Below are 7,382 nucleotides of genomic sequence, written 5' to 3' on the forward strand. Positions count from 1 at the left end.
GCGCGTGTCTTTAACATGAAGTGGGTTGAGACAGGATGAAGAGCCAGTGCTCCAGGCTGTTGGCTGGGATTGAGCCTCAAGATAGAGGCTATGACTTCCTGGGGCTTGAAAGATTACACATCACAGCTAAAGCGCCAGACCCCAAAATATTAGAAACTATCTCAATAGTATAAGGTAAATTACTTTTTCTGCATATCTTTCTCTCTGCATATCATGGAGGTAAATGCAGGCCACCTGCCTAGCTCAGCTCACAGTACTCACCTACTTCCTGCAATTCTCAGTCATTCATCCTTAAGCCACTTCTCCTTCATTACTGAATAAAACCCGGGTTTGGCCCTGGGTGAAGGCCTTTGTTCTAGATAGCCATCACCATGGCTGAATTTAGGTCCCCTTGGTTCCCCATAACTATAAATATGCCTTAGTGTCATTATTCTCACCATGGGTTGCCCTGGAAGTGGTAGATTGGAATTAACTTGATGGGATTCCAATAATGTATTTTGGGATTACAAACATAAACTTAGATCCAGACAAGGACAAAAAAGGGCTTCCTACAGGTCTCTTTATATAATTCAGGCTGTTCTTGAACTCACTAAGTAGCACAGGCTGGCCTCAAATTTGCAGCAATCCACCCAGCTCAGTAATGTTTTTGACAAAAATTGCTATAATGTTTGATCAATGCAAGGTCATTATAAAAACTTTAAAATGTATTTCAGTATGAGACAGAGTACAACCCCTGTCAAAATGCTCAAAATATTCTCTCTCTCAGGCCAGTGAGATAGCTCAGCAAACTAAGCTCCTGCTTTGGCAAGCACAGGGACCAGTGTTTGATCGTTGGTCCCACATACCACGCTGGCCCTGCCCCCAGGCATGCCACACCGGCCCCGCCCCCTGGGGGCACTGAGCTGGGGACAGAGTCTGGGCATGGTGGGACTCGCCTATAATCCCAGTACTGGGGAAGCCGAAAACAGAATCACCATGCATCCAATCTGGGTAGTGAGACCCTGTACGAAATACACAAATGAAAAAAAAATTTTCTCCCCTCTTCAAACTGACTTTGAAGTGTGGAATCACACAGTTCTTAGCAATATGTCTTTCCCTAAAACGAGTTGTTTTCTTTGTAAAACTTCAACACTTCGTGGGGCTTTCCCTTTCTTGTTCCCAGTGCCTCTCCATTTCCCACCCCACAGCTGTGAGCAGCTCCTGCCACCCACCTGAGGCCGCCATCTCGCTGTCTGTGTTCTGGACTTTGACCGTTCTAATGGGGGCATGGAGTACTGTACTTTGTTTTAATAATTTGAGAGGTGAACTATGATTTCAGAACTCCTCACTCAGTAGCAAAGTCTCCCCTTAGAACTGTAAGGGCAGCCAGCTAGAGGTGTGGAGCTGCGGGTGAGGGTGATTCCGGCGGGTTCCCCAGGGGACTTGGCTCCTCGGATGCCAAGCCAAAGTGAGAAACTACATAAACCCTAAGAAGGTCAAGCACTAGGGAGGCCCCTAGGGCTTGGCAAGACAGAGAAAGGGGAGGCGGTGCAGAAAAAAGCCACAGGCACCCAACAGCACGTCTGCTTTTAGTTGCCCATCTCTGTCCTGCTAGCAGCAGCCTGCACATCTTGTTCTGTCTGTGTCAGTTTATCCTTCCTTCCTTCCTTGCTAACTTGCTTTCTTCCTTCCCTTTTTCTTTCTTTCTCTTTCTTTTTGAGACAGGTTCTCACTGTCTAGTCTGGCCTTGAATGCACAACCGTCCTGCCTTAGTCTCCTCAGTGCTGGGATTACAGGTAAGCAATACCAAGCCTGACTGAACTCTCTTTAAAGAAGGGAAGTGTGGCTGTGTGGGTACAGGTGGGTGTGGTATTAGGGTTTATTGGTCCCCTTCAAGTGCCAACCTTACATGTTTGCTTATGCAAACATCAACAACACCTAAGAACAACAACATCTCCACGAGGTAGGCACTATGAGGTTGGGGCCCTTATCTAAAACTCTTGGACTCACAAGTGTTTCCAGTTGCAGAGTTTTTGGATTTGGGAATTTTCACATGCATTTACTTCTTAGGCATGATTATTAGTGCTCAAAAGTTTGGGAATTTCGAGCATTTTGGATTTGGAAGCTTGGGGTTAGTGGTGTACCCACACAGTTATATCCATTTATAGGGGAGGGACAAAGCACAGATAATAAGTTGCCAATTGGGATTATCTTCAGTTCATTAATATAACCATAGTGACTCCAAAAATAGTGCCCCCAAATTAATGGTGCCTTAGTTTTAATAGGTATAGTCTAGGTAGAATAAAAAGATTCAAATTTCCCTTCTGAACTGGCTATTCTATAACTCAAAATAGAGCTAGGCACAGTTGTGCACACCTACAATCCCAGCTCTTGGGAGGCTGAGGCAGGGGGATCGGAGGGTATCTGAGGCTAGACAGTGAGAACTGATAGACAGATATATAGACAAACAACAGATAGACAATAGAAATGGATAAACAATAGATAGAAGATAGATATATAGATAAATGAATAGGCAGATGATAGATGATAGCTAGCTAGATAGAAAGATGGATAGATAGTTAGACAGACAGATAGATAGATAGATAGATAGATAGATAGATAGATAGATATGGAATAGATAGGAAGCTAAGTGTATTCTAAAAAAGATTATCATGGTATTGAGAGGTCTCAAGATGAGATGCCAGCAGGAGAAACAGGATCTGAGGCCACCTCACTTGCAGAGAACTAGAGGGGTGTGGCATGTTCAAGATGTGAAGGAGTGGGTACCACAAAGTCTCAACTCAGCTGTCTAATTCCTCAGGGCAGCACTAGGACAAGCCACAGAAAACTGCAACCTTTGGATGCTCATGTTTGGGGGCAACCCACTTTCTGGGTCCCCTTTGGTTCCTCTTGGATAAAAGCCTTTGCTCCCTCAATACATTTTTCCTATACTTAATCTCCATTGTTTCTAGAATTCATTCCTTGATTTTAGAGAACACAAAAATCATGATTTGGATATGCAGAAAGTTTCCCTATATCATCTGCAGGTCTTCCACTGAGATAATTGGTCAGAGGTAAGAGTTTGCTTTTGTTTTGTAGATCCTGAATTGTGACTCAGGTGATCAAAGCTTTTATGATGTCAGGTCTTCCCCCATTTTTTATAATTGGTCATGGTTTGCCTCATATGATTTTATTAAAATGATGACAATTTTAAGTTGAAAATATAGGAAAGTTTTAAGGTTATAATGCTTCTTTAAACGGCACATTTTTAATTCCTTTTTGTATATATTACACTTGGACTTAGTTTCTGAACTTCCCAGTGTTCCTTGTTTGACCTGTTTGATGGCTGTGGTCTATTATCTTAGACAGAAGCGCTAGGGACACATCCTCTGATGGGCTCTCATATAAAATGCTGTTGATAGGTTCTGGCTCTAGTATGAATTGCTAAATTATTATGATGGTCATTTAACATGGCTAGAGCCCTTAAAACAATAGTTTATCTTCCCAGTGACCACTTCCCAATGTCTTTCTTCTCCACCCCAGTCCTGGATACCTTTCCCGCACATACAAGGGAGACCTCAGTCAGCTCCTTACATGGAATTTAAACTGCCCCTGAAACTCCACCCCTAGCAAAGTTCCATAACAGTTTCAGCTTTTTTTGTCTCAGGCCAGAGGATCCCTTCACCTCCCTCAGATTCTCTGTGTCTTTAGAGTGGCCTCTAAAAGGCTTCTTTTATCTTTCCAGCCTCTCTACTGTGCCACTGAAAAACTTGACAGCTGTAAAACAGTCTTTCTATGAAATCTAGCTCATATTTAGAAAATATACACATTTACATAGTAAAACACATGTCTTCTTCCATCAGTTAAAAGGAGGCTGTTTGAACTGCTAGGTTGGGGCTTGTACAGGTTTAACTTGGAAAGACTGGCTCTGATCCTCCTTTACACTAAAGGAAATGTTGAGCCTGTTCTGCTTCAGTTTCCTTTCTGGTCTGATCTTCTGCAAGTGAGGAGGCAATATTAGCTCTGGAGATTCTCCCAACTCACCTTTCCAGGCTGAGAATGACAGCTTGGGTGAATTTTCTGTGTAACTCACTGTGAGCATGGGAATTGGCTTCCTCTCTCTGGCCTTACTTCTAATTCTTTCCTGCCACATTGCTCTTCCTTTTCTTTTTTTTTGGAGGCATGTAAGGTTAGAGAGATGAGAACTCTAAATTATTCCAGTCTTTTTCTCTTATCCAACAACTAAGTGAAGCCCATCAAAAATGAGCATTTTCTATTGCCAAAGACAGGGAAGTCACTGTAGAGGAAGGACACATAACCTGTCTCTGGGTCGGAAGAAACATCAGAATTTTTCCTGTAGAGGAGAACACATCTAAAAGCCAAGTCCTTGCTTAGCGTTCTACAAAGGTCTCCCTTGCGAGACTGCACCTGACACACGGTGGAAAGGACCATCTTCTGGGTGAAACCAGGCGCTATTTCTAAAGGACCACACTTACAGGACCAAAACACATTTGGTTAGCTTCTAACCAAAGGTTAGAAGATCACTAACCTTTCCTTTTCCCCTCCTGGGTCTAGTTACCATTTATATGAGAAAATACTTAAGATAGTAAGTTGTGGACTTTGAAACCTTTACTATAAACTTATAAAGCACAAGCTAATTATTTTGCTCAGGATTTTATCTACCATCCCTTATAGAACTTTGACAAACAGTGATTCCTATGCCAGTTAATTAAACACTCTTAGAGAAGCTGCCCCTCTTAAAGCATAGGACAGATTTCCCAGCACCTTTTGGTGAATCCCCATTGAAGCCAGTGGTCAATGGAAAGCTGACCAGAGAGACAGCCGGATTCCTTTCTGAAGACCAATCTCTGGTTTCATGGGCTAAGAGAAACTGAGAACAACTGAGGTGTCAGGGACAGGGCTGCTCTCTGGCAGATACCTAAAGGTTTCTCAGTGAAAACTGGCTTCTAACCACAGAAAAACTTCCACATTATCTATTATATTTTTCTGTCTTTACTATTAAGTCAGAAACCCTAAATTTTTTCCAACTTACTGGGAGTTAACTTTAAAACCACCTTGTCCTTAGACTGCCCTCCCTCCAGAAATCAGGCTGATGCAGCTAGCAACAACTGTTTGCCTTTCATGGAGGAAAACAACTCTAGGGGAATAACTTACATTTGTACCTTACATATGCTGACTAAGAGTAAGGAGATTTTAGTCTGACTTTTCTCTCATGTGTGCGTAGAAGACTAACGTGCCTTTACTACCATATAAAATATGAGTGCTAGATGATCAGTGTAAGTTTAACCTGTGAGTTTAAAAGATATGAAAAAAATTTAAATGGATTTACAGGGATAGCTTTGTCTTACTGCTACAAGAATTTGCCTAGGTGATTAAGTAGGTAACACAGGTGCCTTGGAGGCTTCTTCAGGAGTGAAATCCTCCAGGCCCTTTGTGTGCTTTGGTCTATAGAGGTGATCTCCTTTGCAAGATAAACAGTGTTGTCCTTTGATATATTTGCCTGCCCCTCTTGCAAAGAATTAGAAACCAGTGCGTTAGGACAAAGCAGTGCTTCCTTCTTTCAACATTACTGTCACAGCTGAGACCAACTATAACTTGTACTTGTAAGTGTCCCACAGGAGTAAGTTCACAAGCTCCCTGGGAGGATGAAATTGAAGTTTGAGCATGAATAGGCTGGTTGGATCTTGTCTTCTGCTCTCTCCAGATGGCATTCTCCCCTCCTGCAGTGTAATCTACTCAAGGGGATGTCACATCAATATAAAAATGAAAGGGGATGCCAGAGTCTTTCCGTTTCATTTGCTGGGGTGCTCAATGCCAAAGTCTCATGCTCCTTGGAATATGTCTCAGTTACTCTTCTTTTATAGCTGGGACAAATACCTGACACACAAGATGAAGGAAGGAAAGGTTTATTTAGCTCACAGTTACTGGAGATCTCAGTCCATACTCATCTGGCTCCAAGGCAGATTGGCACATGGCAGAAGGCAGCAGTTCATGGTGACAGAAGGCAGCAAGAGCAAAAGGGAGAAGTAGCAGCAACAATGGCAACAGAGAGCAAGTCTGTCTCCCTTAAGTTGCATTCAGGATATGTGCCCCAGGCTGGGTGCAGCACTCACACCCACAATCCCCGCAGCACTGACACCCGTAATCCCAGTGGATCATGAATTAATCACAAACTCTAGGAGTCTACCCCATCGTTGCATGAGACTTTTCAGGGACAACTAGACACAAATCATAACAGAATACATTCTTTTCAAAAATTAAAAAAAATATTTTATTTGGTACACTGTCTCACTATGCAGCTCAGACTTATACTGATCCATCTGTCTCAGCCTCCCCAGCACTGGGGTTACAGGTGTACACCACCATGCCCAGTTTTGGTGGCTGGCACAGCCAGGACCAGCACAGCATGTGGTACTGGGAATCAAACTTGGGACCTTGCGTTTGCCAGGCAGGTGCTTAGACTACCGAGCTATCTCCCTAGCTCTGGAATGTATTATTAAGCACTGGAAGATGCTCAACTCTACTGTGCTGAAAACCAGCCATTTGATATTTTTCCACACACAGGCCTATGTATCCCCTAGAGCCAAAATGGAATGCAGAGGGAAGTATTAATTACGATGCTATTTTACAACTAGAATCATACCGTAAAAAAATGATCAGAATTGCCTTATGTTCAAATTTTCTTTACATTAAGAAGTAATTCTTATTTATGCTCAAAGTATAATAATTATTATTTTTTAATGTATTTGGTTGTTACGGGGTCTCACTACACAACTTAGGCTCATAGTGATCCTCCTGCTTTTAGCCTCCCCAGCTCTGGCGTGCACCTCTATGCCCAGACCTGTGGCTGGCTAGCCCACCCTGGAGGCAGGGCTGGTGTAGCATGTGGCGATGGTTCCTATGCTTGCCTAAGCAAGTGCTTTAGTCTGATGAGCTATCTGCCAGCCACTCAAAGTATAATTTTAATCCATATGAGACTACTCATGTTTATATATCTTTTTCTCTCAGTGACCCAAGGCAGATTAAGCTAAATCTTGGAAGATTTTCAGATGATCTGGATAAGTACATTGAGGTCTTGAGAGGATTTACTTAGTCCTATAAGCAAGACTGAAAAGATATAATGTTAATCTTAAATCAAACATTGACTTCTAATGAGAAACAAGCAGCGTTAAAAACTGCTATTGAATTTGGGGCTGAGTTTCATAATTGTAGAAGATCAATAGATAGGCAGCTAGGAAAACAGCCTGTTCCCACTGAGGCCAACCAGTCCCTACCCAAGATCCCTGCTGTCCTAATAACCAGACAGGAAATTGGGGCAGGAGACCTTTTCAAGTATGTATTCTTGAAAGTCTGAGAAGGACAAAGACCAAGTTGTCATCGTC

At 42.6% G+C, this 7,382-nt stretch overlaps 1 pseudogene; it reads left to right on the forward strand.

Annotated features, from left to right (window-relative positions):
• The window catches only part of LOC101571987, a 21,994-nt pseudogene that overhangs the window by 4,047 nt on the left and 10,565 nt on the right, over window positions 1–7,382 (forward strand).

This window comes from Octodon degus, unplaced genomic scaffold (genome assembly GCF_000260255.1).
Source record: "Octodon degus isolate 3935 unplaced genomic scaffold, OctDeg1.0 scaffold00250, whole genome shotgun sequence".
NCBI classification, from domain to species: domain Eukaryota; kingdom Metazoa; phylum Chordata; class Mammalia; order Rodentia; family Octodontidae; genus Octodon; species Octodon degus.